Source organism: Corvus cornix, chromosome 4 (genome assembly GCF_000738735.6).
Source record: "Corvus cornix cornix isolate S_Up_H32 chromosome 4, ASM73873v5, whole genome shotgun sequence".
NCBI classification, from domain to species: domain Eukaryota; kingdom Metazoa; phylum Chordata; class Aves; order Passeriformes; family Corvidae; genus Corvus; species Corvus cornix.
The window spans coordinates 12,041,232-12,068,806 of record NC_046334.1 but is presented as its reverse complement, the minus strand read 5'-3'; the positions used below and the strand labels follow the sequence as shown (position 1 = coordinate 12,068,806).

Genomic DNA, 27,575 nt, shown 5'->3' with positions numbered 1-27,575 from the left:
AGTTGTCAACAGGCAATAAAAATTCAGCCGATTAGCCCATTCAAGCTTAATTAGAACAAATGCCTGGGAAATTCTTAACTCCAAATTGCTCCCACCCTTAAATGGGGGTTTCTGTCCTCATTTAGGCTGAAACTGGTTTTGGAACTATTTTCAGCATCACTGCAATGCAGAGTTTTGCAAACCCAAGTACTCCGTTCCACATGCTCCGCTTACATTTTTTTGCTGGCTGATTTTACCACATCTGCATTTGTTTTCTAAAGCTTTGCACATTTTCTCTACTGGAACTGCTAGCAAATAAAGCACAGCCAACCAGGAGATAAAACTTGTAATTCCTCCTTGGCTCAGTCAGCGAGGTCGGTGTTGCTGCCACTTTGTGGCACTTGAGTGCAGCTATACTCTAAGCAGGCAGCTCTGGCTGTTCTGGGAGAGGCAGCAGAGCCAACAAGAAACATCTGCTTGATAGGCAAGACTTAACAGAGGCCATGAATTGCTTGTACATTATCTTTGCCTGCATGCATTTTACAAGAGAAAAAAAATAGGACAGTGCAAATCAGCACACCTAACTCAGGTGCTGGGAGAAAGTAATTGCAAATCCATGCAAATCCTTCTTCTGTGCAGCATCCCGAGGCTACTGGCTGATGCTCTGTAAAGCCCATGGCCACAGGGACAGCCAGCACAGCCCTGCTGAAGTCATAGCAGGGCACTGCTATCTCCAGCCCCTTGGCATCAGGGTAAAAGTCACCGCTCTGCATGTCTGTGGTGCTGATTCACACCCACTGGTCACTTGTTTTGAGCAGAAGGTCGGTTACTGCCCTTAATGAAAGTTTTCCTCACTGATAGAAGGTCAAAGCTGGCAGACAAAATGAACAGGTAAAACAGAAAGACTAATTCTGTCATCTTTTTCATGTCCTAGAATAGGCCCAAGTGAAAACAGGGAGCATCTTTTCTAACCAGGCCCCTGACCTGGCTCAAGGTTGAAATACAATGGATTTCTATTTAATTTCCTGTTATTTCATAGAATCACAGAATGGCTTGGGTTGGGAGGGACCTTAGAGATGGTTTCGTTCCAACCCTCTTGCTATGTGCAGGGACAGCTCCAGGGAGGAGGAGTAAAAAAAGCTTGATAGGTAATGTAGGGAGGGGGAACATGGACCTTCCTTCAACTCATTAGGGCAGCTTATCCCTGAAATGCACTAAGGCTTTTAATAAAGTCAACGTAAAAGGCCAGGCGCTTGAAGGTGCAGGGAGACCCAGCCATGATCCTGGTGGTCCTGCACTGCCAGGAGGCAGAATGACTCCAGGCTTCCATGTGGCAGGAGCCCTTTCTACAGAAACTCATTTTGGAAATGCAGGCATTCTGCTGGTATTTATGTTCAATTTCTTGAGCCTCAAACCCACAAACAGGAATTTTACAAAGGGGGAACTGCTAAACTTGTGCAGACCTGCTCCTACATCACAAAATGATGTGCAAAAGGGAGATAATTCTTTCTTGTAATCACAGTTATGTTGGGATCCCATCCTTCTCTCCACATTCCCACAGGTCTGTCAGAGAGAGGGGAAGGAATGTGACAGAGCGCAGCAGAGGGCTAAGACAGGTACACCATTGGATGAGAGCATGGCAGGATGCTGCTGTCACACAACAGGAAATCTTTGGGTAGAGAAGGGTGTCAGCTTCCTGACGCACCAGTGCTGTGGATGCTGCCTCCCCTGTTACTGTGGCAAGGGAAAAGTGCTTGCAAACAGCTCATTATTCCCTTTTGGGTTCCCTTGACAGGTTTCTAAGTCACTGGGCCCATCCCAGAGTGTGGCTCAGAGGGAGCCCGAGTCCTCTCCCACAGGAAGGACGCCCGACTTTGATACCAAATTCTGCTCTTGGATGCTCGCTGAGACCACCAGTGCTTGCAGGCAAATATCCAAATGCAAAATATGCCTCATGTTCCACAGTCAGCCACTTAATCCCTCTTTAATCAGAAGAGATTCCTCTCCCTGGAAGCTCTCAGACTCACGACAATACCCTAGCAATCCCAGGGACCCAGAGCAGCTGTCCACCCCCACCCACCCAAATGCCAAAAACCCTGGGAAGGAATCCTCCCTGTGAGTCCCATCCCTGCACCACAGGAGACAGGCAGAGCTGTTTCCAAGCACACCTTGGGTGTCATTTTGCCACCCAAACTTGGGTCTGACAAGGCTGAAACTGAGCAAGACCCTCAGCGACATAGCTCAAGTGCAGATGTCCTTGTCAGCAATAGGTGTGAATATTGTCCTGTCGGTAACCCATAATGGACATGTTTATAGACCATCATCCCATGGGGCCATGCAGAGAATTCATTGCACGTGGTCTTTTTAAAGGCAGGTACCACCCTCCATCTCTTCTTTTGCAAGGCAGAAAAGCATTACCCTCAAAAACCACAAAGTTTCCCAAAGGTAACCAAAATAACTTGCAACTGTATTTCAAACAAAAATAATATGCAGATCTTTGCATTGAACAATAAAAACAAAACAGAACTGTTTGTAAGGCTTCAAAAGAACAGAGAACTTGGAACTATTTACATCCTGGAGACCCAGTCAAGGCACACTGGATTCCAGTCTGGGTCACTGTAAATTCGGTCTCATTCAGTGCACGAGGTCAGTCCGGCTCTTGGTCACGTCACCTGGCTTTGTCCAGCAGAAAGGTCTGGAACAAAGGGAGGGAAGAGAAAACATTTGGTTGGACTCATCCAACAGGCACACTGGCAGAGTCCAGTCAATGACTGCAGTCACTTGGCTCCAAGAGGACCTGCAAAGCCTTTTGGCTTTCAGCAGGTGCCGCTTTAGGGAGAGGGTTTTTACAGCCTCCCAGCCCTTCAGCCAGGCACATCGTGCTCATTTTCTTTAGCAAGTTTGCCAGCAGATCAAGGCAATGCATCCCTTTGCCCAGAGGGGCTCACAGAGCTTTGTGTTTTATGGAAAATAACACTGCAAAGGCCCTGTGGGATTGCAGGTTACAGCTTCTGAGTATTCCCCACTGCTTGCACCACAGGACAACACAACATTTGTAATGACTAAGATGTACAATAAAAAACGTGGCAGCAACTCTAGGAATTTCTGTTGGCCAGTACTGGTCACAGGCCCAGCAAGGAGTCAAAAATTCAAGTGCTGCCCAGCTGTAGCCAAGCTACTTAGCAGGTGCTGCCCTCACAGGGCAGCTCTCCCCCATCTCTCTCCTTTCTCCTAAAGGAGGTGCTCAGGAGGAAGCAGAAGCCGGGGTGGCTGCAGGGCCAGCCCTGCCTGCTGGCTGCAGAAACTCCAGGCAGGGCTGTAAAACAAACACTTACTGTTCAGACTTGAGGTCTTCTTGTCTTGTCTTCATTGGGCAGTGAAGTCACTGGGAAAGGATTCCTGTCATCCCCTGCAGATCCCTGAAAAACCACAGAAAGCAAGCTGGTCAGAGAGAGATGCCTAAAGCCATTCCAAAGCCTGGCTTTCCTAAGTTTCCAGAGAAAATGTTCATTGGTCCCAGGCACAGTCTCTTCTCCAGGCTCTCCCCCTCTCGCCTTCTTCCCCAGCAATCCCTCCGACAATGGAAATGAAACCTTGGCTTCTCACCTGGCAGCTCACAATGCTTTGCACCATTACACTTTTCCCAAGCACAGAGAAATCCAGCAGCAGGTTTCCTCACTCAGTGGCTGAGAGAGCAGTGAGGGCTACAAGCAGGAGAATTGTCAGGAAAAAGCAAGCAGTGAGAAGGCAGCTACTACAGTGTGCACAGGCTGGCCTAACACACACACCCCAACGCCCTAGAGCCTGCACCCCGAGCCATCAGCAAACAGCCAAGTAATCCAATTTTATTACCAGGGAATATTTTATAACCTTGCAAAGCTGCAAGGGTCATGAGCAAGTTTGTAAAAAAGCTATAAAACCTTAGGCCCAGGTTGCAGCCAAACCCACAGCTTTGTTGTTTCTTCATTTTAAGCAAACCACCCTTTCTTATTATAAACACACTCCTTCTCCCACCAGGTTTGTATCTGCAGTTGCCCACAACCAGAAAGGGTCACTTAGGTGAGAGGGCGTTTCAGAAGAGAACCACACAGCATGCATGGGTTGCAGGAAACCTCCCACCAGCTCTCCTGGATACCAGTGTTGATGCCCTGGGTTAGTTCCTCGGGATCTTTCTCTACTTTCCTGAGCGTGGCAAACAAAGGATCCTGGTTCCTGGCAGGGTTATCCATGGCAGGCAGGTCCAGGTCATCACTCTCGGTTCTGGGGCTCTTTTGGGCCGTCGTGGTCAGGTTTGGTGCCCGTTGTGCAGCAGTCATGGCCGGCAGTGGTGGCAGCACCACAGTTTTCCTCTCGGTTTGGAATGAAGCTTCTGATGCTCAGGACAAGAGAAGCAAATTCATGAATATGATGCGCACACACTGTAGGGATTTCTGAAAACCCTGGCTACATCCTGAACTGGCTAGTTCTTGCCAGTGCCTCAAGTAGACAACACTTCCAAAGCTGAGAGGCTTCAAGCGAGAGAGACTTTTAATTGGTAGAGACTTTCACATTCACTAACAGAGTGGCCTAGCAGATTTCTGGTCATCTGAAATCAGGATGGCCAGGGAACTCTGGCAGCAAGAAGCAGCACCAAAGAGCTCTCAGCCTTGTTTCACCACTGCTCACTGACACCATTTTTAGTCAGCTTCTCAAAGTTTCCAAGAACACACCAACAGCGAATCCCAGCCCATGGGCTGCAGCATCAGAAGAGGCAATGAAGTTAAACCCAGTGGGAAGGCTCAGGTGTGAGGCTGCACCTCTTGCAGCACTGCTGTGCGTGGGACAGTCCTCTCCCCTCTTTCAGCACCCACTTTTCCAGTGGTTTGGTCCCTACTCACTGCCCACGTGCTCTCCAGCTGCTCTGCCTTGGCACAGCTGATGCTGCACGGAGCACTGTTTGACACGGAGCACAGCACCATCCCCCACCTGATCCAGAGCCCTCTCTCCCCAAAAAACACCTCCTACCCTTCCCACCCCAGAAGCCAGCACATGACTAAGGCAGCTGCTCATTTTCCCTGAAAAAAGGCAGGAAGGAACTCCAGAATTAAAGCTCTCCCATTCCTACCGCAATGGGCACATCCCTTCCCCCAGCCAAACATCAGCCCCAACGCCTCTGTGCTTTAAGAGGATGTCAGAAGGGAAAGACTCCCTGCCCTTACCCACCCACACCTACAGAGCTGCTTTCTGCACCAGGTGCTTCCAGCCTGGAAAGGCCAGTCTGCAGCATCTGGAGTTGCAGAAGGCACACGATGTTCCAAGCAAACTCTCGAGTGCCAGGACAGGAGATACGGTTCTGGGTCTCACCCTTCTGAACAAAAACTAAGATTTACGCTTCTTTCTGACATCCCACCACTGCATATTCACTTCAGTTTATTGGGGCCTTTGTTTGCTATAGGCTGAAATTATTTTGTTGGGTGTTTTCATTCCTTTTTCTTCCTGGGAGTATCCCCCTTGTCTTCCCTCTAACAGGAAGAAAGGAAAAAGGAGAAAAAAAATCACTCATGTCTTGAAAGTTCACACAAAGTACAGACCAATACAGCTCAGTTTTACAGATTCTGGTTGAAAACAGAAAAAATAAGATACTGGAACTCACAAAGTGGAAACCCAAGCACAGTAGATAGAGCTTTCAGGCTCACTGACAAGTAAACCTAAGATGACATTTTACCTATTTTGCTTGGATACATTAATTGCTTTCCAGTGGCAGGAATGGAACTGCTAAACCTCTCGATGCAAACTGTAATCTAAAGTAAGGCCCTTCCATTGCTGAAAACAAACATTCCATTAGTCCTGCATGGGCTTTTTGTCCTCCTACTCAGTCTGAATGGTACAGAAACGTATTCAGATGCCTTGGGGCACAGTCAAGAACTGTAAGCAATTGTGTTTTGTGACACCCCCTATCAAAGGGAAGGAAAAACTCCAGTCACAGGAGAGTGAAATCCCTGAGATCCCCCAGATGTGCAGGGGGTTCTGATTGTACTGACAAGAATCTGAGAGGCGTGAAATTTAAAGTCAGTGAAAATTGCTGCCATTGTCTTCCAGAAGCACAGGAACCATTAAGGCAGAGAGCCAATCACTGAAAGATTTTTACAGATTTTATAACATCGGCTGTGCAGCATCAAGTGCGCAAATCATCAGCTCAGCTGAAGGAGAAACTTCAGAACCGTTTGCTACAAGCCAAGAAAATGTAAAAGAAAGTGCCCTTATCTCATGGCATTACCCACAGTGTGCCTGGTGATTTCTGCCTCTCTCCCAGAGTGCAGAGAAACATGGAACCTTGGAGCAGCTTCTCGGCAGGGCTGCTCTCAATGAGTTCTCCCAGGCTGCACTCCCGTCTGGGATACAGGCTCTGACTTGGGATTTCCTGCAGTCAGGGAGTCCACAGGCAGTGCCCATTCACCATGAGGCCTGCAGACAACTCTTGCTGCAGCTGACCCAGGCCCCTTTGGGAGTCAGCTTCCCAAAAAACACTTGGGAGCACGGACCTGCTCAGTTAAATGAAGGGCTCTCTTGGAAATCAAGGGAAAGCCACTGCAATGGTTGAGGGACTCTGCAAAGGGCTCTCTGGAAAGCCCCTGAGTGCACACAGCCACCTCTCAGGCATCACTGCTGGCATCACAGCAGCTCCAAGGAAACCCAAACAAGCTTTTTGCCCATTTATCCATGTGCCAAGTGCCTCAGTACCACACTGCTTGTAATGGGGGGCACAGGAAGGGGGCACTGCAACCCTACAAAGCTCTGCTTGGGCTGAAACCCAGAGAAACCCAGCAGTGCTGGCAGGGGGCTGGTCAGCCACAAGCTGCCACAGCCTGCTGCCAAAACCACCTCTGACAGAGGAGGGCTGGGGATTTCTTGTCGCAGGAAACCAGGATTCCAAGAAAAGCCCCAAAACACCAAAGCATGTTAGACAGCTTACAGGGCTTTCCATTTGCTCAGGAGGGGATTTGTGACCAATTGGAAACAGCTGTGGGAACACACCCCTTAAAAGTTTGGTAACACCATTAGAGGAGAAGGATCATGGATGGCTCTACTGCCAACCTATGAAGTGGAAACTCCACATGCATTTTCCAAACACCACCTTGGTCATTGTCCAAACCCACCTCCCCCTGCCCCTCTCATCTTCTTCTTTCCAGGGGGCTCCTCAGGACTCTTGATGGCTTTCCTCTTCCAGTCCAGCTTCCTTGCAGGGGAGAAAAACTTCTTCTCCCCAGGAGGCAAGGGCACTTTCTCCTTGTGCAAATCGCCAGGCCTGTGCCCGCTGGGGATGAGAGCGTCACATTCCTGGCCAGCTCCCAGGGGCCGGGGCTCCAAAAAGCCTTTGGCGTTGGCCTGCTGGGAGCCCTTGTCCTTTGGCTTCTCAGAGAGCTCGTGAGGTGCCAGCTTCAGGTCTTTCCTGTCCGTGGGTCTTTTCTGTCTTTCTGTCCTTTCGGTGGCTTACGGCTTCACTGTTTCTAGGACTCTGGGCTGGTCCTTGCAAGGCTGCTCTGTGACCTCCAAAGGACCAGGCTCACTCTCCACCTTCCGGACTCTCCTGGATTCATCAGGCACCAGGGGCTGGCTGGGCCTTTTGATACCCACAGTCTTCCTGGGCAAGGCCCCCTCGGTGTGCACAGGACGCTTCAGGAAGCTCTGTTTGCTCGTAACGTGACCTTCCAGAGGAGCCTTGGCCACTTGGCCACAGCTTTTGGGAGAAGTCTTGGCCACTTGGCCAAAACTCTCCTGAAACTCCTTGGCCACTTGCCCATCAGGTTGGGATTCCTAGGAGTAAAGGATAAACTGCAAAGTAGCTCACCATGTAGCTTCACAATAAATACATCCACTGACACCTAAATGGTGTGTTGCTGGCACATTAGGGACATGTGCAGTTTTGAATAAATACTTTTAAAACATCCTAAGAGCTGCCAAACAGCTGAGCTGAACTTCTGCTCAGCAGAAAGATCTCTTGGAATTTATCAGCAGCCCTGGCAAAAATGGGCTGGCTTACCTTTGCTGGCAATGGAAGATTGGAAGTCTCTTCTCTTGGAGGCGTCTGAAGAGGTGGCAGGAGAGGTGACAGTGAGTTGCTCATTTCCTGGAAAGAGAGGGAGAGAAGCAGCTCTCAGGAGTTTTGCTGATGGACACAGAGAACGTTTCACCCTGCAGAGAGTCAGAGGGATCCAGCTCCTCATGGATTTGTACAGGCTTCCCCCTAGAGATCTGTTATTGAAGAGCACCTACCTTCAATATTCCTTCAATGGACTGCACATAAATGTGCACGATGGGCTGAAACAAGAAAGAAGGAAGCAGTGTGAGTTTGTCTGGGTATTTTACTCATTGATAGGAAACAAGCATGCACTCAGCAAACATCTGATTACCAGCAGCTCTCTAAGTGTCATGCAAGTCCATTCAGGACATGAGCAGCAGGTGCAGAGCCTTTGGACAAGAGCCGCTCAGGAAAAGCAACCCCCAGCTTGAGGGAGGAGCAGCTCAGGCTGCCTGGGATGAGTTGTCACTCTGGCTCTAGAACTGCACTAGAGAGTGCTACACTCACAGACTGAGAGGAAGGCTGATCTTACAACTCCAGCTTTTACCTCTACTTCTCCTCAGCACACCCCAAAACACACTTTCAGTGAGGGCAACATCTGCTGAGTGAACAGGAGCTCAGCAATGTATTTCTTCCCCACCCAATTCCTTTTTCAAGGAAATTCCCAATTTTCAGGAATTCCCAATTCCTTAATGTACGCAAAACATAGACAAAAACAGAGATCTGTTATTGAAGAGCACCAACCTTCCAAGTTTTTTCAGTTGATGGCACCTCAATGGGCTTCTTTTCCTGAAACAAGAACGAGGGAGGCAGAAGGAGTTTGTTTGGGTTTTTTACTAATTGACGTGCACTCAGCCAGCATTTGCTTACCAACAGCTCTAGAAATGTCATGCAAGCCCATTAACAATAAAGTGCTGCTAAGGATTAAAAGGCCCATCTGAGGGGGAGTTACTAATGGAGGCCAGGTAGAAAATGAACTGAAATCCCCACAGTCACCTCCTCTTCCTCTGAGAAAAATGCCGGTGCTCCCTTTGGAACCTGGCAGTCAGAGAACAATGTTTCCTTTCTTAAACTACTACTACTACTGCTAGTACTGCTACTACTGCTACTATTTATCATTACTGTTGCTGTTATTATTATTATATAAGTATGTTCCTGCAGTCTGCTCCTTTATGGAATTTTGCTTTGAAGCAGCCAAGCTTTGCTTTCAAAGGCACAGGCTGCCTCTGCATTTAAAAGAGTTGAGCAAAAAGCTTCCTTAGTTAAAAAAACCAGTTAGAAATAATAGTTCCCAATTCTTCTAAGCCAGTCCTAGAGCAAGAGGAATATTTCTCATTCACCCAAATCAATGAGACTCCTAGTCCTTCTGAAGTCCACAGCAGTGTGGACAAGACACTGACATCTCACACATCGGGAAAGATGCAACACAGTTCATGCAAATCCTGGCTGACTTTCTCCATCCTGTTCTTGCCCCTGCAGGACTTGCAAATCCCCAGCTACCATTTCTCACTCTCCCATTGTCTGGCAAAGTGATGGATTTAGCAGCCAAATTTGGACAAATGCATGTTCTGCAGGGGTACCCAGAGGCACACTGTGGAGAGAAGATGCCTTTGGGCTACCCCAGAGAGCTGAGTCCCGCCCCAGCTGATGGCAGAAGCCAGCAGGGACTCCACCCCTCTCTCAGAAATGCTGTCTCTTGGCAGCCCCTCCTTCCCCTCCCTCACCACCCACTCCAAGGCAGATGCAGCATCCCTGCTCTTTCCTTCACACTGACATTCCCTAACTGGGTTTCCCAGCAGCAAGGACAAACACTGCCCACTTCTGCTGGCCTGAGGGCTGGTTGCAGCACTCTGCACTCCCAAGATTTTGAGAGCCAGGATCGTGCTTTATCTTTTTGGCAACTGATGCTGAAGAATGGCTCCTGCAGAAGGCAAGGCCCTGCACCGCTTTACTCTCAGCTTCCTCTCATTTTCCACAAGGTATTGCCCACAGTCCCTTGCAGCTGATCACCAGCCTTTCCCAGGAAAAGCTGACTGCAGCCTCCAGCTCTTCCTTCTCCTTCCAAAGGCCAAACACAGTTTGAAAACCTTCCCTGTGGCTCTCCTGGCCCAGCTGCCGTGGCTCAGCACCATGGGCTCCTGCATTCCATAGGGCACAGCAATATCCCAGGATGCTGAAGGATGAGCCTGCCAAAATCCCAACATGCACCTGGGAACCAAGTGCCTTTGAGCTCTAGCGAGGCTGAGCCCCGTGCCAGGCAGGGCCCATGTGCTGCTCCCTTGGCCTTGAGGGGCTGCCAACAACAGAGCCCCCAACAACTGCACTCACCTTGACAGGCTCAGGCAGGAGTTGCGATTGTTCCACTTTGGCTTCTGCCTTCCAATTGGAGGGACCCTCATCGCTGTCACAGTTCTGCTCAGGGCGAGGTGGGAGGTCTGGTAATTCCGGTGATGATTCTCCCCAGATGTCCTCACAGGGCTTTGTCTTACTGCAGGTCCGCCGATGCCTGCGGGTCTGTGACTGGGACTTGGACTTTCTTGGAATCCATATGGGATTCAGGGGGGACTCGTGGCTCAGGAGCGCCTTGGAGTCCCCATCGCCCAGCACGTTCTTAACGCACCTTGATAGCTCATCTTCTTTATCAGTCTGCAGCAGAACAACAGAGAGGGGGAATGTCAAAAACACCCCAAGAAAGAGATGCAGCTCAGCAAGAGACGTTCCTCAGGATCTTCATGGAATCCCCACGCATCACCACAAGGGAAGTCAGGCAAGCTCAGTGGAGCACATGGGAAGCTGCTGTGTTTGCAGTTGTCAGGCTCAAGTCTGCTACAGCCCGTGCAGAAGACACAGCTCCCCTCTCCCACCCCAAGCCTCCTTCCTCCTCTCCTTCCAGCCTGCACCCCACTCCCATTACTTTGTAGGGTTTGGCAAAGAGGGGAGTCTCCTCCGAGAATGGATCTTTCTCCTCTGGAGCCACCTGCCTCCTGCGCCTGTCTTGCTCCAGAATGCGGAGCAAGTCTCTGTTGTTGTGCCAGCTTTCAGAAAGAGACAGAGAAAGGAGAGTTAACACTTGAAGCCCTGTTTCTACTCCATGCACACACTGGGGCATTCACACAAGGGCACAGGTCCAGCAGCAAAGCAATGCTGAAACCCACAGGATGGTGACAGTGCCCAAATCAGTTCTGTCCAGCGTGTGCTGTGCCCCAGAGCAATGAGACACACAAGGAACAGCACGCATCCTTCTCAGGGATTGCTATTGCTCATCCCAGCCATCAAGAAGGGTGGGAAGGGAAAAACTGTCCCCCCATTTCACTGTGAAACAAATGGGGAAGCAGTCACTGGGGGCAGTCAGCACCTGAGCCGGCAAACCCACTTGCAGTGAACAATGGGAGAAACTGCCATTCTTGTTCTCCTTCTGACTTCCCACCCCACTCTCCCACTGAGAGTCAAAGAGAATCCTCTCTTTTGAAGGTCTTGCCACTTTCAACGACTGAACTTTGTCCACTTTATAAACAGCCTTGCAAATGCACTCTCTACTGTAAACGGATATGCGGAGAGCTGCGTACTGACAATCATGTAGCTGTATTTAAAGCCTTCCCACCAACGAGATTAGATAGGAGATCTCAGACATTCAGAAAACACCAGCTCAAATGCCCCTGTTCCTCCTCAGCCACATGTGCATGTACTCAATTCCACCAGCCCCACATCAAAACACCGATAAGGCTGTGTCCCATCATGGGAAACCAGATCCTTTAAACTGTCCCTGGTCTGTGAAAGGCTACTGCAAAATGAGGGAAACTCTGCCTCTGATATTTGTGGACATTGGGGAAGGAAAAGGCAGCAGGCATGGTGGATGCAGGAATCTAGTTCTACTCTACTGCACAGTCTACTCTATACCTACAATTCCTGGATTCTTCTTCACTCATCCAACTGCCCAAGTGCCCCAGGATGCAAGGGGAGAGCCTTGTCTGCCCCTGCAATGACACTTTCCCAAATACCACACCCATAATCAGCTCCTGAAAGTTTAATCACCCCTAGAGCAGAAGCACAGCTGCCTCATCTCATGCAGAGGGGCTGTTATTTGCAATAAATCAGGTTTTTTGCACTGGATGGCATTCCTAATTCAGAGTAGAAGAGTCTGCTGTCTACTGAAATGCCCAGCTTCTTCAGATAAGCCCGTAGCTCTCCCAGCCTCCGCAGCCCTGGAGACACCATTGCTGCCCATCTCTGCCCTGGCCATTGAAGGTGTTTGGCAAGATGCTCTTCAAAGCCTTTGCGAATCTGAGCTCTGCTGTTCCTCACAAGCCTGCACACTTCCCTTAAGGCCAGGGAACTTTGGAAGCTTTGGGAACTGGACCTCCAGCCTTAGCACCAACATGCCCAGCACCTGGGAGCCTTGGAACAGGGGGACTCCACAGTCCCACCCCCTCCATCTCCAGGGGGAACACAGCTCAGAATTGGAGAGTTAAAAACAGTGCTGTACTTGCTGCAGCTGGTCTACACTTGATGTGTCACCAGGAAAACCCAAACATCCCAACTGTTCAAAGAGGCAGGTGAAACTGAATGTCTGCCCTGAAACATCAGCTCAGACCTCCTCACCTTCAAACAGATTCCACAAGAAGTAAAAACTTGCACAAATCACCCCCACCCCAAAAAACACAGCTCCTGCTTTGCTGCACACTGAAACAGGAAAATTCTCCTAGGCCCAAAGCTTCCCAAACTGCAGAAGGGAGTGCCCTCGCCCCAGGAACAAGAGATTGGCTTCAGAAAGTTCAGCCCAGAACCTGCCCTGACCCACGACATCATCCAGGCCTGGGCCTGTTACAGGAGCTCTGAAAATACCAAGGTGCTCTGAAGCCACTCCCACTGACAGGACAATCCTTGCTTAACTGCTCCCACTCCGGGATTAGGATTCCTGCATTAAGGGGGGATTATTTTTTAAACCATCTCAACATTCATCAGAGCACCTGGGAAGCCAAGATTACATCAAATTAATTCCTACCTATTGTCTCTGTTCAGGTTGTCCGTAGGTTCCATTACGAAGCCTCAGTTTGATCAGCTTCTCTGGAAGAGAACAAACAGATATTCACCATCTGCACGAGTTCAGACCTAAAGCAGGGGTCCAGATCTCCAGGGACTTGCTGCACTCAGAGCCTCGAGTGCCCAGCTGGGAGTCACTGCAGTGCTCCTAAACATCAATCATCCAAACATGGGGATTCCACGTAGCTGAGAAGGGGAGAACCAAGAGATCCATTTTCCCCTGCCCCCAGTGCTGGTGCTGCATTTCAGGTCAGCTCCTAGCTCCACATTGGGCCAAGAGCATGACAAACCAGGCCATGCTACACGCTCCAGGATATCTGGTTCCATTTTAAGTGTAAATGTGCCCTTAGAACCCTGCCTTTGGACAACCAAATGGGCCTTGCATGAATGGCAGCATCTGTGGAAAGGGGAGGGAAAGAAAAGGAGAAAAGAAAGCCCTAAAAAGACAGCTCTAGATTAAAAGGTAACGAGATCCCCTCAGCAGAAGCAAAAAAATCTCCAACAGGCAGAAACAGGACTGAAAACATTTCCATTTCAATTTGTGACCTTCATTTGCAGCATCTCACACTCCAGAGGGAGCAGAATGAATTCTCACTGGGGAGGAGGCTACAGGAGCATTGTGGGAAGTCTTGTGAACCACCCCACTGAGGGCAGCTGACATGAAACAGGAGCACAGACACTTGGGGGAAGAGGGGAAGCAGCAGCTGAGCTCTAGGCCACGGCTTTAACACCAGGGAAGGGACCAGCAGGGAACCATTCTGCAAGCCACAGAAACACACGGGCCACTGCGGATGGAATCCTGTCAGACCCCCACCTCCCCCTGCAGCTGGGGAGCCTCAGAGCAGGCACTCACACTAAGCTGAGAGGACAGATCTGGAAGCAAACAAACACTGCAGCTTTGTTCCCTCCTCACAATCATGAAAACCGTAACGCTGGCTGGGAAATAAACTGCCTTGAAAGAACAAGGTGCCCAGTTAGATTTAAAGAGAAACAAAGGTGCGAGAAGTAGGAAGCGCATACTGGGAGGAGTCATTCCAGGTTTCTTCCAACTTCTCTTGAATGGACCGGGCACTGGCACAACTTGGGCAGAGAGAGATGCACGCACCCATGTGAATAGACAGCATGGCAGGGAAGCCTGCTCTGTCACCAGCTTGTCCTTAACATGGCCACAAAGCACGTGAGTGGCCAGCAGTAAAATCCAGACTTCACTAAACAGTCAAAAAGTTTTGCAAATGCCCTGGACAGGGCCAGGTTTTCAACCTCGCTGACACCCCATGGATCTGAGGTTGCGCAGGCATCCTTAACCTGACACGATTGCCACAGGGCACAAATGCTTTTGCAACCAAGCTGTGCTTCTGAACATGAGCTTTCCTTGCTAGGGAGACGAAGGCAGGTACCCAAGTGACCCTGATGGGAATTCTTACAAGGTTTTGACAGTGCTGTATTTGGCCAGACTCATTGCTGCAGGACATCTTTGATTGCTCTTCTTGCTGCCTTTCTCCGTCCAGCCACAGGCAAAGAGCTGCTCTGAAGGAGCAAGGAAGCTTGGAGGCTGCTTGGAAACCTAAACCTTATGTACCCATCTCAAGAGCTTTTCCTTCAAATGTTGCTATCACTGACCTTCACATGCTCTTTTTATGGGCAAAGCGTGGTGTTTTGCATACATTCGGGTATTTGAAGGGTCACCTTGACATACAGGCAGAGAACACACCGGATTAGTAGAAACACAGAACTACAGAACCACAGAATGTTTTAGGTTGGAAGGGGCCTTAAAGATTATCTACTTCCAACCCTCCTGCCATGGGCAGGGACACCTTTCACTAGACCAGGTTGATCAAAGGTCCGTCCAACCTGAACTCCAAGTATTAAAATACTCCGGTGGCCATTGGTTTTATATACATAAAATATACCAATAGATGTACAAGGCCATTGTGAATAAAATGGCCTTGATTCTTAAAACTGGAAAGTAATAAATCCATAGCTTTGGCTTCACTTTGGGATGGTGGGTTTTTCCACAACTGGCTTTGCAACCTCTCTCTGGAGTCACTGCCTGCGACAGTTCAACTGGAAGAAAAGCCCCTCGCAGCCGCTCTCAGTCCTGACAATGGGGCAATCCCAGGCCCCAGCTGGAGCAGCTGCTGCAGGCACTGCCCAGGAAAAGCTCAGAGTTTCCCCTACAACACATCTGCTGGCTCTCCGCTCAAGCCTCTCCTTTCCCAAGGAGTGAATTCAGCAGGCGGCAGACTAGGCAGCCACGCTTGTCTTGCAGCCCCGTACGACAGGCCCCCGAGCCCGGCGCCCCGCGCCTTGGTTCTTGGCCTTTTCGAGCACGCCGTTCCTTCCTTCTCCCGGAGGCCGACGGTCGTCTGCTTCCCGCCCGGAACAGTGTGGCCGGCAGCGAAGCGCTTTCTGCGGCAAGCTGCAAAGCGCCCGTCAGATGGCGATGCTGTCTCGGCGCGAGTGCACCCAGGCGCACGCTGCCGTCTCGCAAGGAGCAAAGAGCTTCGGTAGACGTCTCGCACACAGGAGCAAGGTGCCAGGACGCCACCACGTTCTTCCTCAGCCCTTCTCGTGGCCCGGATTGTGGTGCTGCCTTCAAAGCCGTGCGCATTGAAAGACTCCTGCAGCAAGTGCTTCTCCCCCGGCACACTTGGCTCAGCGAGAGCTGCGTGGGCAGCGTGGACTCAGCGAAAGCCAAAGGGTGTCCTTGGAGCTCGAGCTTGTTGGAGAGGATGAAAGTTTGGTAAGAAAGTTTCCCAGCTATGTAGGCTTGGCAGAAAGATGTGTGAATGTAGAAACTTAGCATGAGGTAGAAATGGAAGGAGGTTTTGATGGAGAGGAAAAGGTGTTCTGCTGAAACACTGATCGCTGAATAAGTGAGAAGGCAAAGGTTGGAAGATTGAGTTGGAAGGAGATTTTCTTTTCTCATTAGGACAACGGTATGTGACTCCAAACGAGCACCTGTTTTTCACCAAGTAAATGAGTCTCAAGAAGGGCATAAGGGAATAGAAGACATGTTTTTACCAAAAAGAGAGCTCTCGCAGGCAAACAAGAAACGTCGATGGAGCAAGAAGAAGAAGGAGGGGGGGGGGGGGTCTGAGAAGTCTCCGTGGTAAGCTTAAATTGTAAGTTGCTTACTCTTGCCATTGGATAAGAATGACTATAATTCGGCAATGGTAGTAGTCATGAGAGGCTACAGGCAAATGTCAAGGTATTGTGTATGGTGCTTGTTGCTTGTACTGTATTAAGATCCTCAGCAAAGAAACCGATATAATGCTTTGTAACTTGAACAGAAAGCGGCTCCCGGTATGCGTACGAGCTGTAGCTGACAGCTGTAGGGCTGGCCCTGCATACCCACTCCCTGAAACGCTGTAACTTCGCCTATGCAAGAAACAGCTTTCAAGAGAGCCGCCTGAAGTGCAGCCAGCCTTCGTGAGCCTTTCTCCTCCAGAGCCGTGCAAAGAAAGCGGGCACGCTACAGCGTGGGTGCGTGCAGCATGCACGAGCAAAAGCGGCGAAGTTGAGTGCCCTCGCTGGGCTTCCCTTTTGTGCGGACAACGTGAGGCGAAGAACGAAGCCGCAGAGCACCGGGCTTGCGTGTGCAGTGCACCGAGTTGCAGAAGTCCAGCAAGGGCTCGTTCACAAGCCGAGCCGGCTGAGGGCGTCCTCGCTTCTGCAAAAGGGAACGCGGAGCCGTAGCGCTTCACCGCACAGCGTGGAGATAGGCACTTTCCTAGTCGTTCAGCCTTGCAGAGTCCCTGCAGCTAGAGCTCAGCCAGGAGCAGGCGTCAAAGCAGAAGGTCTTCCTAAAGCACCCCTTCTCCGAGCAGCCTCCGGAAAGGGCGCATCCCACTGCGGCTCTGCGCCTTTCTTCTAAGCCAGACGCCCGGCTATGCTTTCGTGCTCGCAGCTCCCTTGGCAGCCTCCAGCAGTGGCTCTCATGGAGAACGGCCGTAGAAGTCAAAGCCAGTGCTGGGCTGCTCCTTTGCCTTCCCCAAGGAAGAAGCAACAGCGAACTCACTGCTGCACTCTACACTTCCCTCCTTCGCTGCATCCTACATGCATTCGTGTTCTCCGAAACTCGGAGACTGAAGGGAAGGGCAATTGCTTCCCCAGAGAGCTGCAAGGGGACTAGGCAGCAGCAGCAGCACGGCTAACTGCTGTGGAACTTGCCACTGTGAATTTGGCACTACACGGTGCAGAACCCAGGGGCCCCTGTGGTGCCCTCCTTTCCTAGGGACTGCCTGGCTCTGCTGCGTCTCAAAGACACTGAGGATTAAAGCTGAATCCGCAGCAAGCCCACCTGCAACCTTGCCCTCTCCACCCGACATTAATTTGTCCCTCTGAGGGCTGGGTAATATACTCCGAAATAATTGCACAAACAAGGCCTTAAAGGCAGTTGCCCCGGTCAGAGGCCTCTTTCCCATCAAACTGGTATCAGCTCGCAGAGGCTGCAGTAAGAACCCGCATTTGAAGCTGTTCCTGTTTCTGCACGGTGCAGGAAGGCAGCAGAGCCATTCGTGGCTGGCCCGATTGCCCCCGTGCAGCCAAGGGGAGAATCACCTGGCACAAGCGGGCCTTGCGGGTGAGGAATGCCTCCTGGAACGGCAGTGCCGCTGCCAACAGGCCCTCTGGCCAAGGAATGCCTCCGGGAATGGCAGACGCGCTCGCTCCGTGCCGCTGCAGCCCGCGCGGCGATTCCCGAGGACGCTTCTGCCGTTGCCATGGCCCCGGTGGCAACGGAGCGTCACAGGCACGGCCGGGGCGGTGTCCAGGTGCCCAGGGCGGGGCTCAGAGGGCTCGGAACCCTGCTGGAGCCCCGCCCGCACCCCCTGCTGCACACGGGAACCCAGCACTGCCCGACAGCCGCACACGGGCTGTGCCCGAGGCGGGGCCCGCACGGCCCTGTGCCGCCGAGCCGCAGGGCCCTGCCCGGCAGCTGAGAAGGAGCCACTGAGGGAGCCCTCAGGGCCCAGGGCCAGAGCTGCAGCTGCTTTGTCCAAAGGCTCAGGGGCGTCCCATGAGCAAAGGTGGAAAGAAATTCACTGATGTGACTTGCACGTCTTGTGGCCCTTGAGCACTGATGGGAAACTCAGGGAGGCTATGTCCCGGTCCAAACAGGAGAGCCCCTGGACTGGGGCCTCTGCAACAAGAATTTCACATGTCAATTATTTGGTAAATGGGATAAAAAATCAAGACACCAGAACAAGCCAACTTATGTATATCATTCGCAAGTTCTTTATGATTCTTTCAAGTAGAGATAAGTCTTGAAAGACTTCATGTGAGAAAGCATTCTCCACACTGAGTAACTCCATCAGATGGGGAATGCAGTCTTAAATCCTCTCGGCCAAATAGACACAATTAATCTAAAAAAGTCAATTTTCCTGAGGCTCTCTCTTGGCACTGTGGTCTCTTCTCTGGCTGCAATCTGGGCCATACCTTTTTTTTCCCCCTCTTGAGTATTTTATCCCAGTGGCATTACTGCCATTGCTGATGGGCTCCTTTATGGCCAGCGGTGGGCACATCTTGGTCTTATTTTTAAGGGAACTATTTCATTTCTGGCTAGGAAAAGGAAAGTGAAAAATGCTAGAAACCAACCACATAAAGTCAAGTTTTAAAATGATGGAAGGCAGTATGTAAATAAGTTGAGAGTGTTCCATCCTAACCTGTTTTTTCATTTCATTGTATTAATTCACGTTGGTTGATGCTCTGATACGAAAAATATCTTCCTTTCTTCTGCTGCTTCTGACATTTGAACATCGCTGTGAGAGGTTTTGGTTGTACTCTAGGGCCCTTGTGGAGCCCTTCCAGCACAGAATATTCTATGATTCTGTGACCTGGAGCAATGCTGAGGGTGCATCTGGAATCCCGGGCCCACTTTTGGGACCGCACCACGAGGCTGGGGCATGTCCAGAGATGGGCATGCAGCTGGTGCAGGCTCTGGAGCACAGGTGTGATGAGGAGCAGCTGAGGGAGCTGGGGGTGCTCAGCCTGGAGCAGAGGAGGCTCGGGAGGCATCCGCGGGAGTTGGCAGGTGCTGGCAGAGGCCACTGCTGTTCTCCCTTGCAGCCTGAAGGCAGCTGTGGCACCCGGCCTCAGGAGGGCTGAGTGGCTTTCCCGGGAGCTTCCTGCCGCATCCCACAGCACCAGGGCAGGGGCTGCTGCCCTGCTTTTGGGTAGAGAGGGCTTCAAAGGTGCCCGGGAAGAGGCCGGGGGTGCGGGGGGCCCAGGCAGGCAGCCCGGGGGCCGCTGGTGCCACAGAGGGAGAGGGAATTGTGTGTGGCCAAAGGGGGAAAGCTGCCAGCGGCGTCCGGCTGTGGGCAAGGCCTGTGGCCACCATGGAGCCGGGAGGGCTGCCAGGAAAGGGGACGGGGGCTGCTGCCCTGTGCCTGGAACCCTGCCAGCCCTGGGGCTGAGGCACCTGGGTGACACCAAATCCCGCCTGGCACACGGCGTGTCCCTGCAGCCCCGTGTGCCTTGGCAGAGCTTGGGAAGTGTGTGGGATACAGAACAGGCCCATTTCCTGCCTTTGCCGTAAATCCAGTGCATTTCCCGGCCTCCTTGGGATGTTCCCTATGGCACGGTGCCGTGACACAGTTACAGGGCTGTGGGGAGAGAAGAAACCTGGAAGTCTTTCATGGAACAATACCGTGTTCTTTCCAGCCAGCTCAGTGGCTGCCCTTCATGAAGTGGGATCATTTGTGTTACCACACATTATTTTGAAAATGGACTGACATAGTTGGATTCTAGCTAGGAAATCTCAAACTTATCTCAGTTAGACTTATGGAACAAAATAATTTCTATATAAACCAGCATTTTTTTGTTCTAGTGTAATTGTGGAAAGCTGGGAAAGAAGAATCCAAATTCTTATGCTTGATCTTGACATCCTGCAAGTACAGCTATGGTATACTTCAAATAACTTCCTTACAGAGGGAAAATATCGTCTATTATTCAAATCCTTGCTATCGGATTTCAATTTATGACTAAACATTTGTATTTATATATTCTGTGTAGCTGAATCACAAGGCATGTGTGTATATTCAGCCTGGTGATGGTGGGAGTAACAGTGATAGAGAACTTAGGGAATGATCCAACCAGGAGCTGATGTGACCAAGGAATTATAATTGATGTCAGTAGTTTGAATTCTTGTCATCTACCTACACGATCCTAATGCTGACAGCCTGTGGAATGTGATGCATGGGCAACTAGTGGGAAGTGATTATTTATTTTTTAATGGAACAGGTGGAGATTTCCTTTTCCACCTTAAAAACCCTCTGGAGCAACTATTTCTGCATTCTTCTGTTTGCTTGCTACCTTTTTTGGTTTTTTTTAATTGACCCAGACATACAACTTGAGGAGCCAGCTGTGTCTGTTGTGCTGCACCCAGGTTTGGACTGTCTCCTATCTATGAATTCCTTATGCTTTTATGTGAATGTTGAGCAGAAACATTCTTGAGCCCCATTTGGAATCGGGAGTATTAATGAAAGAGATGTACAATGTGGAGGAAAAATGGAAAGCTTTCACCTTTTAGTTGTATTTCTGCTGCTGTAACACTGGACTAGCATGGTGATAAATGAAGATTCCAGAATCTCTCACTGATACCAAGCATCCATGTTTTATTGACCATCTTATGACCATTACTGATAACTTGCTTTCATACTGGAATACAGTGGATTGTGGGGGAATACAGGGGAATATGACTGTAGTAAGGAAGCTGCTCAGCTGTGTTTGAGGCACAATGAAACTACTTGTGCCGATGAAACCTTTTGTTTAACTGTTCTTTGAACTTGACTCTAGATACCTTAATGTAGTGGGTTGAACCTGAGTTGATGGACAGTCTTTTAGACTAACGACGCGTCTCACAACTTACATATTTAAACCGCGTGGAAAGGTGGGAATTGCCTTTTGTCCCAGCTCGCCTGCCGGAACGTGGGGGTGGCCTCGGAGCCTCCGGGCCCCGCCGGGCCGGGCCGGGGCCTCTACCCCCCTCCCCTTTTCCCAACGCCGCAGCACGGACCCTGGATCTCTGGGGGAGGAACTATCCCAGAGCCGCAGGCAGCTAAAACCAGCCATAGTCTGCCACACAGCTAAACCCATCTGGCGCGACTTCTTGGGACTGGTGGGTCCCTCTCCTCTCCACGCGGAGCTGGTGGAGCCAGCAGGAGCCAGTGGAGCCTCCTTTCTGCAGCCAGCACACTTGGCGCTAAACTGAGGAAGACACCATGCAGCCAGCAGCACAGAGGGAGCGAGGCTTTCTTCCACTGTAAAGCCAGAACAAGAACACTCTTCAGCATGGTGGTTTCAGAGCCAGAGAGAAAGAGAAAGTGAGTCATGTGAGACAAAGCTGAAAATGGCAACCGGAGAAAAGAGGGTGGTGCCGCGTTTTTCGCGCGTAGCTTAAAAAAACTTTCTTGCCTGCCGTGGTAAGAAACTGTAATATCACAATCTGTTTGTCTCTTTAATCCATTTGAAGTACATGGGGGGATGGAGAATTCATGTGTGGCCCGTGAAGACTCTGAGGAGTGCCTATGCCAGGCTATATAGAAGCAGCGAGAGGCTTTTCAGAGACTTATGGCGAAGAAAGCCTTTGTGTTCGGGTCAAAATAACTCATCCTTAAAAAGATTAATAACCCCATGTGATGGCCCATGTTTGGCAGTGTAAAGGAACTGAGATTTTTCATGGAAGAGATGTTTTACACCACAGCAGATTGTTTCTTTCCGGGTGGGTCTGCTGTTGATCGCAGTTTGGGAACCATGTGCAGCTGAAGAAAACCCTTTTTCCCTTAAGCATAAGAGAGAGACTTATCAAGAACTGTAACACTGACTAACATCCCATGTTCTGTTACCCTTTGTGTGAGTTGGATAAAAGGAGGAAAGTGCTGGAGAGTGGGAGGGGGTTTGCTTTAATTTCTTGTTATTTCTCTTTTAATTCTATTAGTAATAAAACTCTTTCTTTGTTCTGCAGCTGTTTAAGGTTTGTGCCTGCTTTGCTTTCTCCTAGTTCTTATCTCACAGAAGGAAAATAAGTAAGTAATAGATATTTTGAACCAAACCACTGCACTTAATTAGTGTTTCTGCCCGGTTTCTGAACTAAGCCCGCTACACTTATACAAATGGCGTTGATCCAAAACCTGTCAAAGTCAACTGAAAGGTGACTGTGGGAGTTGGAGGGTTTGGGGTTTTTCTTTTTTTTCAGAGAAGCGTAACTTCCTTCAAAATAAAGACAAAAACGGCCTAGATCCCAGCAGACTCGCATTTCCTGACCTGCTTTCTGTCTCTTGCTGAATAGTCTTTGAAGTTTTTTTGGTTTTGGGGGGATGAGGCCCCATTTTTTACTTTACCAAGCCTTAATTATTTAGCTAAAGTTACAAATTAATTTAGATTTTATACTCTCTCTCATCTTCCTTTTGAACTTTTTCAGCATTTGCAACTGTTTCCCTTTCATATAGGTTTCTACTTTCTTTTTCAGACCTGGTGGGTTTTGGTGTTTTCTTCCTTTTGTGTTTCTCCAATGTTTCACTCCTTTTATCTCCTTCACTGTTTATTCCCCTGAACTGCTTTCTATCTTTCTGACCTCTTTCAGTAAATTTTAACTATCCAGCAAATCAAAACCAACAGCAAATATTCTTGCATTCACAGGACAGCTGTTGTAAATAAATATAATTTCACTTGAAGGAATTGATAGGAACAGTGCCAACCACCCAAAATAAACCAAAGTTTGAGATGCTGGTGGGATGGACTGTTCATCAGAGAAAAAAGAAATGACCTGTCATTTGGATTATTAATGTACTGTTCTTTACTAGTTTAGTACTGGTAAATATATATATTCATACTGTCTCTAAGGGTTACAGAAAGAAAATCCATTTTTCGTAGTAGCAGGATCCATGTGCCAAGCACATGGCCAGCTTTTACCTGCTCACAGCAATGTAATCCTTTTCCACAAGGTCTTGTAACACTTGGCATGACATCAACTCCTGCTTAGGAGTAATAAAACCAAGAAAGCAGTAAACTAGGGCAGTACTTTTAGGAAAACACTAAAAAGAGGCGTCTGTCTCTTATGAAACTCAAGGTTTTTATGAAATATTTTTTGACAAGAGGAAAACATGGAGAGAGGCTATTTAGAAGAGCATGGCAAAATAAGGGAGAATGACTTCAAACTGAAAAAGGTTTAGATTAGGTATCAGGAATAAATTCTTGTGAGGATGATGAGGCACTGGAAGAGGTTGCTCAGAGAAGTTGTGGATGCCCCACTCCTGGAAGTGTCCAAGGCCAGGCTGGATGGGGCTCTGAGCAACTTGGTCTAGCGGAAGGTGCCCCTGCCCATGGCAGAGGGTTGGAACGAGATGATCTTTAAGGTCCCTCCCAGCCCAAACCATTCTGTGATTCTATGGTCATAACTGCAGAATGGCAACCTTCTAATTTCATATTGGCCGGTTTTAAAGATACCGTTTGTTGTCATTTTCAATGTTGTTTCTCTGAAAAATGCAAGTGTAAAGTACATAATGTGAATGCTTCTTTTTCCTAGCAATTGCCCCTTCATATTCCTCCTACAAATTACCGAATAGGAAGCTGAGAGATTTTTCAGCTTTATGGAATAAAGTTTTCCCATTTGTTATTTTTAGACTAAAAGTACTAAATTCTCAACATAAAGAATGGATTCCTTAGAATGCACTTAGTATCTCTTAAAAACTCTGGAAAATGTTACTGTAAAAAGGGTAATATACCTGCTGTTCCAGCCTTTTCCCATTTCTGAAATAAGGACTTGGTGAAGAATTAGTGAGACATTAAACAGGTGTTGAAACTTACATTAGTATTGTGCATAGTAAAAGTTGCTCAGCAATCTTTGATTTTATTAAATGGTCTCTTTCAGTAAGCAGAGGCTTCTGGAGTACTTTTTTTTTGCAAATTTTGGGAAAATCATCAGATAAATGGAGGACAGAGTCAATTCTTGATGTGAGCCACTTTTATCTTGTTTATTTCTTGTCTAGACTTTGTCTATTACCTGTAAGCAATGAAAATTTTCTGAAATTAGATGTTATAATCTTTTACAATAAAGCATACTTCTTGGAAAATAAGGCCTAATTTTGCTAGAAAAAGAAAGATAATTAATGAGCTGGTAGCTTATGCCTTCAAGACCAGTTGTTATTTGGTTACCTTTGTTGTGTGAAAACAGATCACATAAGAATTGTACAGAATACTTCTAAAGATGTAATGCTTCTCTAAAGAGTTAATTTTCTAAAACAAGGAAACTGCTGTTTAAAATGCTTTAACTGCTGTTAAAGTTTGTTGTCTTTGTATATTTTAAATAGCGGGACTTTCGTCTTTTTTTTTCTTTTTGGTAAGTTTTCCTTTGGGGAATACAAAATAGCTACTGTTCTAATAAATTATTTTCCTGAAAGCAAACTTCATTGCTTAGGTTGTTCCTATCAGAAGTGCAGGAATCAAACACTTGCACACTGAGGCTCCTTGACTTGGTCATGCAGCTATTCTCAGTTGCAGATGGGATGCAGAATAACTCATCTAAAACACAGAATCATTCTTGGTCTTATTCTGAGTTCTGGCCCAGGGCATGTGCTCACACCCACTGAACTCACTCACTGATGGGAACTGTTATCAGGTTCCAGGGAAACTTACAGTAACGGCAGTATTGGACCAGAAATAATTTTGGTTTTAACTGGTCCCTAATTTATCAGTCTAAAACTCAGCTGTCCTTAACTTTATTTTGCTTGCTGTAATGTTATCAGGCTGGTAGTTGCTTATATGGGGTTATGGGCTGCCCTCTAGTGAAGAGAAGGGAGAACTTCCTTAAAAAGAGCTGCACTGTAAGAGCCACAATTCAGGATGAATTCTAACAGAAGGTAAGACTAAAACCCATGATCAAACAGTAGTGATGGTCATGGAACACACTGTCTTTACATACAAAAAGAAATACGCCTAAAGTTAGGTAATTCCTCTCCTGAGAATTTTTGAGAACAGCTTAGTAACAACTTGATTTAATAATTTTAGATTGACTGGTGTAATGTAAAAGGTGTTAATCTGCTTTACCAGGATCTGAAATCTATGGGTGAGTGATGGTGGATCCAGTTCAGAATCTCTATGTCTCCTTCAGCTGCAACACTGAGGTGTTCCTTTGCCCTGGTGCAGTGCCCAAGTACAGCCAGACCATCAGGAACAGGGATGGAAGTCTGGGATGGATGCCTGGCTGACTCACCCAGATTCAAGATCCTGGTATGTCAACAAAGCATGCATGGGATGGTAGCAGGCATTTTTAGATCCTGAGGGCCTTTTTGCACAGGGAAAAACCTAAGAAATTAGACTTGATTTTCTTGCAACTTAAAAAAAAGTGATTGGTGTGTATATATATATTATATATATATTTACATATATATATATGTATATATATATATTTATATGAAATAAAAGGAGAGAAAAGTCAGATTAATTAGAATTCCCCGTGCCTCTTTCTGGGTCTCCTGAAGTGGAGTTTTTGCGTGAATTAGACCTGTGTTTTGTTAGATAAATGCAATAGCTTTTCTGCATTCACACTAAGGAGAAACAAGCTCTTTTAGAACATATCGTATCTGCTCTACTCCAGTAGTCTGCCTTAAGGAAAGATTAATCCTTTCCCTAAGTGCCTCTTTCTGCCATTGACTTGAATTAAGATGTATTTCACAGCAGACCTGGGACCTCTGTCTGGATACTTGGTGCTTTCCAAATGGAAAACTTGGTGCTTATAGTAAATGTGCACAAGGGGGGTTCTGGTTTGTTGGGGCTTTCTGTGTGTTTGGGTGTATTTTTTAAGGTGGCAGACAGTGTTGTCTCAAATCTTAATGAGGATCCCAGCCATAGGGACAGGAGGCTCTCAGAGATAAAGCTGTAATTGCAGTTGTCTGCAAGGAAAGCATGGCACATGGTCAGTGAGAATTAGAACTATTGTAAAGCCACACTAGAAAAATAGTATGTCAATGCTTTAAATGCTTTCAAACATTCTTAAATAGATTCTAGCACTTCAGAATAATTGACTGCTCTCCCATATTGTACAATAATAGCCTATTTGTTTGCTTGATAATAACATCAAAATATGGGCAAATACATTTAAAAAGGGAGCTTATTTTTTCCAGACACTGGGGGAAACACTTGAATAATCTACAAGCAAAGTATTTTGCTTGTTTTACTTACTTATTGAAAGAAAAGGGATTTTCTCTAACTTGCAGGACACCATTTGGGAGACTAAGGTTTAGTTCCTTTCACTTACTGCATGTGTACACTCAACCATCATTACCAATGAAGTGCTGCTTAGCTACTTAATAAATCTTTCCCTTCTGCTTGCTCAAAAAGTTTTTACTTAAGACTACTTTAAAACCAAATGCTCGTGGTTTGTTTTGGATTGGGATTCTTTGACGGCATTTTGGTGAAAATGGATGCTTTTAAAGCTTCAGCATTAAAGCATTTTCCTTTAGGGTTAGCTAAGTTTAAGCAGTTTAACTGATTTCTTCAAGGGCTGCCAGGACAATTCAACGTGTGACATGCTGTGGCCTGGCTATTAACACTGCTACACATATCACGTTGTTGGACTTTTCGAAGAGCCAAGTGTGGTTACTCAGCTTGTTCTCAGCAGGTGTTTGCAAATCAGTCACAGGCAAATAGGAACTCATGTGTCCCAGTAGGAGCTGTGCTGCTGTACAGGAAATCTGCATCTGGGACTCCTCAGCAAAGCTGACTTTTCATCATTTCTGTTTACACAAAACTGCTGCCTTTGGATTGGTGTTCTTAACAGGCCAAAACTGAGCAGAGCTTATGAGCATTTTCTCTGTTTTTGCTTGTTTTCGTAGTAAATTCCAAAGTGATGCTACATTAGATGATGGCATCTCAGTCAGCAGATGCCAGATACTGCACCAGGAAGGGACAATGTAGGGATCACTCGTGCATGGCACTGTTTGACTGGCTCAGGGCAGAGTGAGGGCTGCTAATTACAGCTGTGCACAGCTGGAGTCAGCACCAGCTCCTTTCACTCCAGTCACACCTATCTCTGCATTTACCACAGCTGAGTGTGTGAGAAGGGATTGTTTCCCAGTCACGTTTTCTGTTCTGACTTTGTGGTTGTTTGCCAACAGACCCAATTCTGCCATGCTTAGGCCATTCTAATGAACTGCAGACCTCGGCGTAACTCAACAACCTTTCTTCAGGCTCAGATTTTAAGCAGAAAGTGCTAACAGTTTTTTTCCAATCATTATTTTTGAAGTAAATAACCAGCCTTTCCAAAAATGTCGAAGAACTGAACATGTTTGTACAGTAAAATTAAGTTCAGTAAAGGTAAAGTCAAAGCCACAAATTCCCAGAAATGGAGTTTGAGTGGTGGCTTGTACCAAGAGAACACCACTAAACAGTTCTATTTATCATAATGTTCACAACACCCTAAGAGGAAACAAATTGGGGGATGACTAAACAATTATGTATTCAAGTGGAAACATTAACGAAAAAAAGGTAACGAGAAGCC

The 27,575-nt window shown here is 48.0% G+C and overlaps 2 long non-coding RNA genes across 2 annotated transcripts; both read right to left on the bottom strand.

The window, feature by feature from the left end:
- Positions 1 to 2,473: 2,473 nt before the first annotated feature.
- On the bottom strand, positions 2,474 to 3,767 carry LOC109146292. Its single transcript, XR_002048219.1, has 3 exons — positions 3,586 to 3,767; positions 3,315 to 3,398; positions 2,474 to 2,674 (listed from the first exon to the last, which is right to left on the bottom strand). It is a non-coding gene; the product is annotated as an uncharacterized LOC109146292 (long non-coding RNA).
- Positions 3,768 to 8,231: 4,464 nt separating this feature from the next.
- On the bottom strand, positions 8,232 to 10,672 carry LOC109950915. Its single transcript, XR_005601685.1, has 3 exons — positions 10,367 to 10,672; positions 8,783 to 8,827; positions 8,232 to 8,277 (listed from the first exon to the last, which is right to left on the bottom strand). It is a non-coding gene; the product is annotated as an uncharacterized LOC109950915 (long non-coding RNA).
- Between the last annotated feature and the right edge of the window lie 16,903 nt (positions 10,673 to 27,575).